Raw genomic sequence first — 14,217 nt, forward strand, 5'->3', positions numbered from 1 at the left:
AACTACAGGTTTAAACATTAAGACTTTAAAATAATTTCATAAACATTTTATTTTTTCGACCATGTATTAGTTCTATATGTCTATAACTGTCAGTAAAAGCATCAGAAAGTGGGAAAGAAGTTTTAATTCTCCAATATTTGTTTGTAAGATTCTAGACCTCTATATTTGATATTCTTTTGACCATAAATGTACTAACTAACTACTGTATTAACTGTTTATTTACTATTTATATTGAATTGTGTCCCTATAGCACTCTGATGTGAGATAGGGGCACACTATCAGCCAAATGCTCATCACGAGGGAGTTCTGTGTACAAAAACTCCAACATAGCTCCCTAACCAATCAGCTAGGTAGGCTACACCCGATGCAGTCTACGCCCAGTTCGGCGACTTGGTGTACTTCGTGTCAGAGATTTTTTGGTTTTTGTTATTGTTTTTTCATGTCATTTGTGATTTTTTTTTTGAAGGATGTCTAAACAAAAATAACTTAATTAATGGGCTTACACAGTGATTGTGGATATCTACGTTAATATTTTCCGAATTTTCCTCTGATTTTACATATTTGCATTTATGCCAGTTTTTGCTGTTTGGAGCGTTTTTGCTTCCATCGAGAGAACGCATTATAAGTACCTCATTATTTCTCGTAATATCAAATTTGAATAATTTTACAGTTTTGCGAATTTTATCCTGGCTTTTTCCACCATCATGTTGGTCTCTCTGAATTGTTGGAATTCCCTGAACAGAAAATGTTCAGCGACGTATCTGGTTACGTTGACTTTGGGCTGACTCTTGTGCTGCTTATATTCTCTTCTTATTTGTTTTGTAGACCAGTCCCCATGCGTTTTTGTAGTGTGGCGTCTACATGTTTTTTGAAAGTTAGTTCCTGATCCATTATATCTCCCAGGTATTTATCATTTTTCCATTTGATGGCTACATTTTACGCTTTATTATTTAAGGTGATTCTCTAGGTGATTCTTGAACATCGACGGTGTATACTGTAAATAATAATGGTGACAGGGCTGCTTTCTAAGGTACCTAAGCCTTCGGAGTTCCGAGTTTGAAAAGGATTTATCCTATCAAAACTCTAAAGGTCCAGTTGCCCAAGTAAGAACAAATCAATCTCGTTTTGGCCCCACTTTTTCTCTAGGATCTCATTTGGTATGTTAATCCTTTATGCCATAATCTATCAAAATATTTTCTTACGTCCAGGATGGCTGCTACTATGTATTGTCTATCGTTGAAACCGCCTGTTATGTACTCTGTTAATCTCAGTACTTGTCGCTCAGTGGAGTGGTCTGCTAAAAAGAAGAACTGAGCTCCAGGAAGTAGTCCTAGCCCGTTTGTTGTTACCTGGAGTCTGCTGAGGATGACTATTTCTACAATCTTGCTAATCGCTGGAATTTAGCTTATCGACCTGTAGTTTTAAAGGAACACGGTGGTCTTTCCTGGCTTAAAAATTATAATGACATATTATGCTTTCTTCCATCGGTTTAGGAAGAGCCAATATCTTAATATCGCGTTTTGGTATGTGTGTTAGAAATACTATGACTCTCGCCGGTAAGTAGTTTAGAGCTCTGTTTGTTATTTAATCTGTATTAAGTGCTTTCCTTGGGGAACTAATTTTTATTTCCTCATTCATTTATTTGCTCTGGAGATGTTAGAGCAATGACTTCGTTTGGTTCCTTGGGCCTTTCTTGTTGCTCGTATACTTCTTCTATAAAGTCTATGTCTTCGTCTGGGTGAATTTGGTGTGCACTGCCTCTCAAAAGTCATATTTATCACCTCAGGTTTTTCCCAAAAAGAGTGGACAATTCCATTCTTCTCGTGCATTGGAAAGATGAGTTTTTTGTGGCTTCTTATGATTTTTTACAGCTTAAAAATATTTTGCATATTTGATGATCGTTTCAGTTTCGGCTACGGTGTTCTTCTAATGTCGTTTTTACCTCTTTATTTAGCCCATTTGCCCTGTCTGGTTTGTCCTTCTAACTCTCTTTTTGGCTCTGTTTTTTCCTTGTTATATTCTTTTATTCTTGTTTTGTGTTTCCGAGTTTCTCCTGTACGATAATCAATCTCTAGGACTCTTTCCTTTATTTCTTGTGGGTTGTTTATTTCTGGAAAGTTGTTTATTCTGATGCTCACAAATCTTTTGTATTTGATCCACTTTATGTGTTATGATCTGCTGTTCCCACGTTAAGTGTTTGGACTTATGTTTGATGTGGTAGGTTACTAGCAACTACAATGTCTATATGGGTAGTTCATTTCCTGAAAAATGTGTTGAATTGATGTCAACGTTGTTTTCTATGTAGTAATTTAGTAGTTTTAAATCTGACATCGCGGTTTCAGTAGTGGAACTTAAATGGAATTGGGCAGGCCATGTAGCAAGAATGCATGACTCACGATGGACGAGGAAAATTACACATTGGAGGCCAAGAGCAGACAAACGTAGTAGAGGAAAACCACCTACACGTTGGACTGACGACATCAGGCGTATCACGAAAAATTGGCAACAAAGAGCACAAAATCGCAAAGAATGGAGGAGTTTAAAGGAGGCCTATGTCTAGCAGTGGACGTGATAAATGAAGACTGGATGATGATGAATTTAGTAGTCGTGTCTTTAGTAGTAGTAGTCGTGTCTGTTTGCAGCTTTATCATTCTAATTTGGAATCTCGCATTTAGGTTTCCTATAAAATTATTGATGGTTCGGCTATGTTACAAAACGCGTTTAGATCGTCGTCAAGTAGTAAATTCTGTGGCCCTACATTGGCGGAGGTTCCTTACCTCATTTGCACTGAATAATACTGCTTCCATAGTGTTAAGTTGTGGTGTTAGCATTCTGGTGAGGTTTATCCCTTTTTTCACTAGGATAACTGTGCCTCTTGACCTTCTTGTATTTTTGTTCCTGAAGATATCGTAGCCAGAAAAAGTTTATGATGTTTGCTACTTTAGTTTCCTGTATTACTACGACGTACATTGTGAATCTGTTGATCAGTTGATCAGAAGTATATTTTGGTTTGATTGAAAATTCGTCTGGATTCCAGGAGCCTAAGCTCAAGTATCCCCGTTTAGCGTGCTTAAAGTCCAGCGCAAGCTTTATGTAATCTATCGCCTCGTAGACTATTCTGTGACTGTGCATTGTGCATATAATGGCCTGGTTTATTGTCTTGTTAGTTGTTGCCTCCTAGAATTTCACGTATTTTGCGTTCTTAAAGCATGCGTTTTGAACAATCTTCTATGACCATTTTCATGTACATAAGATTTGTTATTCACTTTTGTTACTACTTTCTCGTTTTCCACGGTGAATATGAAAATTGGCCAGTTTTTTCCTGTCTGGTTCCCTTTACTTAATATTAGATACGGCTAATGGTGTTATGCCATATCCTCTTATCAAGTTTTCGATGATATTCTTTTTGCTAGTTTTTGAGGGTACGACGCTTAACACTAGTTTTGTCTTGATGTATTTTTTTGATGGGAAGGAAATTTATTGTATTTTCACTAGTTTGGAATAATCTTCTATAATATTTTCCTATATTCTTTTGGATTTTTGGCTTGTTTCAGAGTCTCTCTGCCTTTTCGTGGGATTCTATCGACCGTGAATATATAGTGGGTTTCTGCTATTTTCAGGATTGCTCCTGTTTCGTTCAAGTATTGCAATTTAATTACAGGTGGTTTATATTGTTTAGTTTGGTCAGTTGTTTTTTAGCCCGACCAGTGACGTTTTTTCCAGTTTCCATAACCTCGATTGCGAGTGGAAGAGCGCAAGCGATTTTCTCATTTTGTACATGGCACTTCTTTGTGGGCAAGTATAGAAAGGGCTTTTTGTCAGCCACTTTTCTTGGTTTTTAGGCTTTTTACTGCAGAACTTTTGGATGTGTCTGATTGCTTGAACTGTTTTCCCCAGCTTTTCTCTGGTTTTTTGCTTGTGCTAGGAGCTTTTAGTTCGTCGAATTTTGTGTTGTGGATGTGGCCGATAATATTTTGGTTTGATTTCACAGTCTTATCCTGTAATTCCTGAGTCCTTTTATCGTAGTTCAATTATCAGTTTATTTTGGTTTGCTATCTTCTAGTCTTTTGCACCCAGTAGCTTTTCCATTTTTGGTAGCTTAGTTTTATCATCCTTGTTACCGCCACTTTGTCAGAGTGGTTGCCCTTTTTTCGTCTTTCTTGGGAAATTTTTTTATTTTATTTTCATTTATTCTAACTAGGAAATTTTCTGTTTTTTTATTTGTAAAAATAATGTGTGCAGATTTAGTCTTATTTAATTTTATTCGCCATTTTTTGGTGCAAGTACGTATTGTATTAACTGATAGTTGCAACTCATTATTATATCAACTGTTTATTAGCTATTTTTGAAGTTTAATTAGTAAAATACATCATTTGGATCACTTGGAACCAATGCACCTTCTACAAAGTACCTGATATTAGATTCCATAAGGAAATTTGGTGCAAATTGACAAAATTTTTTTAAAATTTATTTATGAAGGAGGTAATTAACATAATAGTTTCCTCTTTATATTCCTTGAAATCTGCTTTGTGTGGATTGGAAATAATGAGTTTGGGTTCTTGACTAGGTAAGGAACTGTCGCCAGAAGTATTTCGTAAAGTCAAAAAATTGTAATCATTATTTAAAATCGAGAATCGATTATTCGTAAGCACTTTTGCATATAAGGGATTATATATATATATATATATATATATATATATATATATATATATATATATATATATATACATACATATATATATATATATATATATATATATATATATATATATATGTATATGTATATAAATATATATATATATATATATATATATATATAAATATATATATATATATATATATATATATATATATATATATATATATATATATATAATTATCTTAACAGAATAATTACTTGAAATTGAGCGGTGGTCGCTTTTATTGCAATAAGGACAAATTATTTTCCTTAAAACCGTCTTATGTATGACTTGTATCTGTACTGTTTGGACATCTCTCATCATCTCCCTTTTATTTACATTGTTTAGCTGAGTGGTCGTATCTCAGACATTTGAAACAATGTATAACAGGTTGTATACGAGTATAAGTTTCAACATGGAAATTGCATTAATTAATTTGTATACATTGTGGAATTTCATTTCCTAAAAGTTCTACTAATATCATTTGTCTGTTTAACAAAACTACGTTTCCATCAGTCTATAATTTTTATTTTTATACGATGAACGCTTGCTACCTGTTTGTTTGATCTGATAGCCAATTTAAAAATATATACCATTCTGACAACTCCTTTTTATGAGTATAGAATTTTGGTATAAATGCTATTAAGTCCTTTTTTAATATTGCATTATATTTAACTAAGCTGTTATTTATTTTCAAGATATTAAAAATAACCTTTACAGTATTTACTCCTACCGGTTTGATATCTAATACATCTTTTTTTTTTAAGTTTCATCTGTTTCATCTTTAAGTAGAAAGTGTCCTGTTTTAATTGGAAAGTCATAAATTTTTATATTTGTATTTTACAAATACACAAAAGGGCCCATTATCACATGATGTACATCTATTATTGAAATCTATTAGTTTTACACACCTCTCCTTATTATCACTATTATTAGACGCGTTTTTCTAAGTCGTTCCCGAGCGACTTATAGCCTTCCGTTGCTTGTAAAATTACTTACGCCTTACTTGACTTACTTACGTCATATAAATATCAGAATACATATATTTATATTTTACTAGAGCTTAATTACTAGCTAATTCAAAAAATTCAAAAATATCTAACCAATTTAACTAAAGAATTCGAACTGGAATTTGGTTGTCTGGTTGTCTGTGGCTGTGGCTAAGTGACTCAGACAGCCACACTTTAAGAGAAAGGAATAAAACTGTTTCAAAGGCAATCAGGAGAGATTTAAGGAAATCTAAAACCAATAATATTAAACGTTTTAACCTAGAAAAGTTGTACGTAGAAAGCTAACAAATGGAAAATGCGAAATTCATAAATTAAGAAACAAACAAAATGATATAATATCACGTAAAGACGAGTTATTACAGGTCGTCGAAGAGTTTTACGAGGTATTATATGGAAGTAGATAAAAAGATCTAACAGGAACACAAACAGCCATTTTAAAGATCATGAATCAAGGTTCTAAACTAATGCCAGAAATAAAGGTAGAGATGAGATTTGACAAGCGTTAAGAAAAATGAAAAATAACAAAGCCCAAGTAGAGGTTGAAATTGTAATAGAAACTATTGTAAATGGAGGAGATGTGCTATTAAATAAATTAAGGAAACTGTTTAATCTATGTTTGCAGCAAAAATGGGTGCCCAAAGAATTTAACAATGCCATAGCCATTCTTTTGCATAAAAAAGGAGATATAACGGATCTAGAAAATTATAGACCTATTTACCTGTTGAATTACATATACAAGCTCATTGAAAAATCTATTGAATACAACAAACCTCTTGTCCTCACTTTCATAGATTTTCATAAAGCGTTCGACACGATCGAAATAGACATCCTTATAAGAGCAATGAATGACAGCAGGATTGACCACAGGTATAGTGAACTTATATACAATATTTACAAAAATGCCGCTATGACTGTTAAGATACACGATAAAACCCGACCAATAAAAATAAAACGTGGGATAAGGCAAGGAGATACATTGATACCGAAATTATTCATAACGGCATTAGAGTATGCCTTTTAGATGCTTAATTGTCACCACAGAGGAGTAACAATAGACGGCAAAAAGCTTAACCATCTCCGTTTCCTAGATGACATTGTCTTTATCACAGATAATTTAGGAGAAGCCACAGATATGTTAAATGAAGTGGACTTTGCATTTTCGAAGGAGGGTCTCAAAATGAACTTGACCAAAACTAAGTTTATGACAAATATGGTCCCAATAACCATTTAACTAGTCAAGACAACGTGGTAGAACTGGTGGAGACAGCCTTTGGAAAACTGCGAGACACACTTAAGGCCAACATACTAATTAGCCTCAACAGAAAAGTATTTGACCAATGCGTATTACCGGTCATGACCTATGGGGCGGAAACTATAACTCTAACCAAGACTACGGCTATGAAATTGAGAGTGGCACAGAGACGAATGGAACGGTCTATGCTGGGAGTGACGTTGGGGGACCGAATAAGAAACGAAGATCTGCGAAAAAGGACGAGTATTGCTGATGTTGTGGAACGCATGGCGGAACTAAAATGGAACTGGGCAGGCTATATAGCAAGAATGCACGACTCACGATGGACAAGCAAAATCACAAATTGGAGGCCAAGAGCCAGACAAAAGTAATAGAGTACCACCTACACGTTGGTCTGACGACATCAGGCGTATCACCAAAAATTGGCAACAAAGAGCACAAAATGAAAAAGAATAGAGAAGTTTAAAGGAGGCCTATGTCCAGCAGTGGACGTGATACATGAAGGCTGGATAATGATGATGATAATGATAAATAAATCTGGTATTAATACCCAGTTCTTGAAGTACAGACTCATTTGCACTGAGTGCTGTCCATGGAATTAGTAATATCCTCCTGTATACCGACATCTCAAAGGAGTTGACTATGTTTGCATTAGGTTTTTTAATAGTCCACGTTTCAGAGGAATATGTTGCAATAGAAAATATCAATGCACATGCAAGGCAAAGTTTCGTGGCTTTACTTTTTCTTCAAATTCGCCATGATCTAATATTATTAATCCTAGTTACTTGAACTTTCACACTACTTCATATCCTACTATGCTTGTAACTGTTGCTTGATTATTTTAAGCTCGATCAATTATTATAACTTTTGTTTTGTTCCATTGATTGCTAGTCTGTATTGTTGACTCACGTTTCTGCGTTATGTGTTCTAGTTCTTACTAAAATGCAGCTACGTTTATACGTATTTCAGCCCAATAGGCATCATCAGAACGGCTTTCGCAAGCGCTCTGTACGTGAAATAATTCTTCTCTGTCTTAGGAAGCAACTATAACATGGCTTCGTATAGACGCAATGTAGCGACATCTGATAATAAAATCGTAGACTAATTTTCGAAACCAAATTCAAGAATTCCGCTTTAATCTGTGCCTTCTAAGAATTGCAAGGCAAAAACAGACGTTGATAAAGGTGTTAAGAGAGACATGGGGAATCTAAAACTTGCATTCCACAACATATCTTTTCAACTAAGCAAAATTCTTAGCGAATTGGTTTCTAGTACTCGTACAGAGTATATCGAAATAACAAGGAAAAGACAGTTAAGATTTTATTTCACGTATAGGGAGCTTGCGCATCCGTTTATACGTATTTCAGCCCAATAGGCATCATCAGAACGGCTTTCGCAAGCGCTCTGAACGTGAAATAATTCTTCTCTGTCTTAGGAAGCAACTATAACATGGCTTCGTATAGACGCAATGTAGCGACATCTGATAATAAAATCGTAGACTAATTTTCGAAACCAAATTCAAGAATTCCGCTTTAATCTGTGCCTTCTAAGAATTGCAAGGCAAAAACAGACGTTGATAAAGGTGTTAAGAGAGACATGGGGAATCTAAAACTTGCATTCCACAACATATCTTTTCAACTAAGCAAAATTCTTAGCGAATTGGTTTCTAGTACTCGTACAGAGTATATCGAAATAACAAGGAAAAGACAGTTAAGATTTTATTTCACGTATAGGGAGCTTGCGCATCCGTTTATACGTATTTCAGCCCAATAGGCATCATCAGAACGGCTTTCGCAAGCGCTCTGAACGTGAAATAATTCTTCTCTGTCTTAGGAAGCAACTATAACATGGCTTCGTATAGACGCAATGTAGCGACATCTGATAATAAAATCGTAGACTAATTTTCGAAACCAAATTCAAGAATTCCGCTTTAATCTGTGCCTTCTAAGAATTGCAAGGCAAAAACAGACGTTGATAAAGGTGTTAAGAAGACATGGGGAATCTAAAACTTGCATTCCACAACATATCTTTTCAACTGAGCAAAATTCTTAGCGAATTGGTTTCTAGTACTCGTACAGAGTATATCGAAATAACAAGGAAAAGACAGTTAAGTCCCTATACGTGAAATAAAATCTTAACTGTCTTTTCCTTGTTATTTCGATATACTCTGTACGAGTACTAGAAACCAATTCGCTAAGAATTTTGCTTAGTTGAAAAGATATGTTGTGGAATGCAAGTTTTAGATTCCCCATGTCTCTCTTAACACCTTTATCAACGTCTGTTTTTGCCTTGCAATTCTTAGAAGGCACAGATTAAAGCGGAATTCTTGAATTTGGTTTCGAAAATTAGTCTACGATTCTATACTATCTGTTTGAATTTAAAAAAAAGTTTGGATCATCACCTCTCACTATAAGAATAATTATGAATCATACTATTTTCCAAATTTACGACCAATCTATTTCTATCGCACCAAATTGTATCCCTTGGATAGATATTTTGGGCCTTAAAACACTAAGCAAAAGTAGCAAACCCAGTATTTCTTCTTGAGGAGTTCCTAGGTTATTGTAAAAATATCAGAGCCTCTACTATCTATCGCAACATAAAACCAACGATTTGAAACATATGAAATGATCCATAAATTTACCTGATCTCTGATACTAACTGCCTTCAATACCTTTTCTCATTGAAATTCGGATTTTAAACAATCAGAAGCCGGAACTAAATTAAAGAGTAGACCATATATGTATAAAATGTTGTCAATTTTGTCATTAACAGGTAGTAGAAATTCAAAAGTAAAAATAAAAAATAAGAGTATGATTAGATTTTACTTTTCAATATCTATTATCAAGAAATTTCTGCCATTTAGGTATTATTTAAATAACTTTTTATTATATAATAGATATACCAGATGTTCGTATACACGTTTTTACTTTATAAAGCGTCTATTTCAAGATTATATCGTATTACATTTAAAACTGTTTAATAAAAAGTATCTGCTTATTAAGTATCTGATTTTTCTTTTTAAGATTTATATGCCTAAAAACGTAACCAGTACAAGGGGCCAATACTGAAGTACCTAGAGAGCTAGACTGATCAAAATGGCAACAGATTCTACATCACTCAAATCAATCTCCAGCAGCAAACCCAGAACTCCAGGAGTGGACACTGGTAAGAAAGTAGGCTTTGCTAGACCTACGTTGATCATTCCTCCTCCTCAAGCATATTATCCGCCACAGTTCGGTGCATATACTCCTGGAGGAATAAGCAATCATTCCCATCATTCTCATGGATACCCACATTATACATACGGAAGAAAGGCATCGATGTTTATGATGCATCAGTTTGACGGAATCAAAGACTTTGCTAAATCTGGTTTAGGAATCGGTGAAAAGTGTTCATATTGGTGTTATGGCAAGGTAACGAAATTAAGCAAAAAATGGTTTACACATTTCTTCCTGTCTATAGTGCTGGGGTTATACACTGTTGGAGGAGCTCTTTTGTTTATGTACGTAGAAGGTAAGACTAAAATATGCTTGATGTGCTTGCAAATACTACTAATTTTTATTTACTACAGTACTAACAGGGAGATTTTTATTAAAATATCCAAAAATACCCAAAATGGAAAAAATACTGAAAAAATACAATTTTTTGCTTTCTTATAGATATAATGTAATGTGCAAAGACAATACGAAATAACACAAATGACCACAATTAAATTTATGTAGATTTCCTAATGAAAGAACTAAAAAATATTTGAATCACATGCGCCTGTATTCAGTTTATTTAAAACACACTACTACTATTGCATGAAAATTTGAATTTAGGTTTTACTTACCCTCCACTTCACTTTTGGACTTGTGCCGTTCGTTGCTTTTTTTATTTGTTAGTGGTGAAAACTATCCCTATTATTCTCCGTTCACAAAATGTTGAGAGCACGAAATGTGCCTCAAAGTCATAAAACGGTCGTAAAATTTTTATCATCATAGGCGTTTCTGAGGTGTTTATTCATTAAATAATAATATAATGTTTTAATACTGTTATATATAACATTAATAATGTTTTAATACTAATATATTTAGCAAAAAACAATTAAAACTTTCACGGCTAATGTTATTATATTATATTAATAAAAATAAGAATTTAACCATTAACAATTTTGTAAATAAGAATACCTTATCTCTTTGGATATTTCAATACTAATCTTCGCGTTTAATCACTTAACTAGAAAACCTGGATTTCATATCCGAAGGTACTATTCGTTGCAAGATAATTAGGATGGAATTCCCCAGATTTTTAATAATATAATGGGTATAAAGATGCCGGCTTTGGCCACGTGCCTTGTCTGTTCAGTTTATATTCGAAACTTAACTTGAAAGGGTGTAGTCCTTGTTTTGGTTCCAGACCACAGGGAGCCGATAAGCCGACCTGAATTTATAGTAAATTATAAAGGGTGCTGTTTTTTTGTTTTTGCAAATGTTTCTTATAAAGTTAAATTATTTGATTTTAGGTTGTCTGCAAGAGCTCTTTACTATTGGTTATTTGTGATTGTATTTCTGTTGCTGCCATTGATTTGCTGACAAAGCCTTTCTACAACTTCTTTTGCAATGATATCTATTTGGAAGGCCCATCTGGTTGTTCACCCACATAAACTTGGTGGCTGGTATAAGATAATTTTGAATCAGATATTAAGAAAATTTTAATTCCATACTTGGAAGGCTTGGAAGGGGTATATTGTCTGAAGCTGTACTTTTTGCGAAAACTTTTTCATCTATTGTAATACATGAAGAACGAGAATAACATTTTTTTTTTCATTTGTACTGAACTCTAGTGATTTCTCTGTAATTTGCTTTATGCCGACTATTGTATCCGTACACGATGTGTTGTCCATCTACTAAACTTATCTCCTGCTTCATTAGTTCGTGTAAAATTTTAGTTAATATATATAGATAATAATTATGTAATAGCCTTATAGATGAAATAAAATCTAGTAAAGCAAAAGCCTGATAGAAGTATTTCACATTAATGTTTCTAATGAAAAACTTTTGTGATAGTTTATCATTTTTATTAAGAAAAAACTACAATTATCCTTTCAATACATTTATTTTAACATTTCAATTTATACTTCTAAATTATTTTTAAAATACGATGGTTTAAAAATATTAAGAATATTTTAAGTTTTATTTACTTTAACCTTTAAGTTTTAAGCTCTAAATTCTATTGACAATGTATGTTATTTTTTAATATGTTTTTATTTTACGTCTTTCTGACATTTTTCTATTTTGTATAATTTATAAATAAGTGACAACAATAATAAAGTATCCAGATACAATATATACTACTAGTTTGTAGAAAATAAATCTACAAAATAATATATTAATTTCCAGTTTGTAATTACTTTGAAATAATTATTCATAGCTAACTGTCAGAAATTATGTCATGATTGAATAGTAAATTCTGGAGGTTAAAAATATATTAGACAGGTATCAAAGTCTTTGCCAAATATTAAAAAGCAGTAAAAATACACAAAGTAGATAATTTTTACATAAATAAAAATCATAATTTGAGGTAAGTAATTATTTTGTAAATACTTTTATCTTTTTTATATGTATTTAAATCTAATACGCCACATTGGCCTCTACATTTTGACTATAAATTGATATGTAGATGTATTTGGCAAATTAATTCATTAATATTAACAAATACTTAAATGACTAAAGAAAAAAGAGCAAAAGCTATTAACATTGTTAAAGGAACAATTATATTTAACGTATCAAAACATATAATTTTAACAAAAAAGTTCAGCATTATACTAAAATTGTCCAGTAGTTCATATTGATCAATAGTATAATAAAACACTTATTATACTACTTATTTTGTTAGCACTTTTCTTCAAATAAAATGACTTTTTAAAGGACCCAATCAATTATCAGCTGACTGAATAAGCCTAATGCTTCTTGTTTACTATAACTAAGTATTTTAAAATAATAATTTAATTTTGTTTAACCCATTTGATCTCTCGACATTTTTTTTCCATAAAACACTTTTTTGAACGTGCCTGTTGAACCTCCGTTAAATAGCAAAAATTCATTGTTGGTTGACATAAAAAATTGAATTTTTACCAAAAAAAAAAAAATAATGGTCTAACCGGGAGTCAAAAATATAAAATATTGCTTAAAAATGAAAATGTCTTACTTTCAGACTATATAGGTGCATACTTGGGTATATGCTGTAATATACTTTAACGATTATAAAATTATACAAAAAAATTACGTTCCATACACAGAGCAACTTCACACTTAATACAAGTCCAACGTATCCTTTAATGACATAAGCGGCACCGAAAATGTTTGTTTATTTTCTTGGAAAATGACCGCTTCCATCCATTTCTAGACCTATTGGTACAAATCGTGCTAGGTGTTTTCTAGAATAAGTAGATTTCCCCAAAATTCTTAAATATTGACGTACTACATCTCGTTAAAAAGTCAGAAGATTTAATTCCTTATCTCCAGCTAATATTTGTAACCTTCACGAGTTAACAAGAGCCGAGTTGAGATAGGATAAAGTTGAGTTAAGATTGGATAAAAATGTGCCACTACCATTTCTTACCTTGTATACTGGCTCGGTAGTTATTGACCGATTGGTCAAAGTGATCAACACCGCCCATTGAAGCATTGTATGCTGAGAAAAGTTTTGGTTGGGGTACATTAATTTTAGCTTCGACAGCAGCACACTAACATTTTACTTATGAAAGTGGTTCAATACTATCGTAATTTGATTTCAATATGACTAAATTGTTCTCCTTCCATTTTACAAAAAGTAGTAGACTTGTTTTGTTAAAGCAATATTTGAATTATTCACTACTTTTTTTTTGTTTCATTGCAGTGGAAGGTGGTAAAGGACATTTTTTACACGATTTTTATTTGCTGAGCATGTTGCTCCTTCCTTTCAAAGTTTCGATTAAATTGTAACCATTAAAATAATTGTTAAAAAATTATGCATGTTTAGTAGGAAAAACAATAACATCAATCATTTTTAAAACAACTTTTGATCCTAAAGGCAACGCTGAGACTTTCGACTTATCCACTGATGATCCACAATATGTGCCAAAATTGTAGCAAGACTTAGTTGTACTACAAAGCATAAACAACAAGATTTGTACCCAAATTTAACTGGCTTTTCTCTTGTATACTGTTTAGAGGAGTGACGTCTAAAGTACTTTATCATCGCTGCATCAATTGATAAATCTTTGTGGAATATGAAAAATTGTTAAAAAATT

The sequence above is a fragment of the Diabrotica undecimpunctata genome, chromosome 2 (assembly GCF_040954645.1).
Source record: "Diabrotica undecimpunctata isolate CICGRU chromosome 2, icDiaUnde3, whole genome shotgun sequence".
NCBI lineage: Eukaryota > Metazoa > Arthropoda > Insecta > Coleoptera > Chrysomelidae > Diabrotica > Diabrotica undecimpunctata.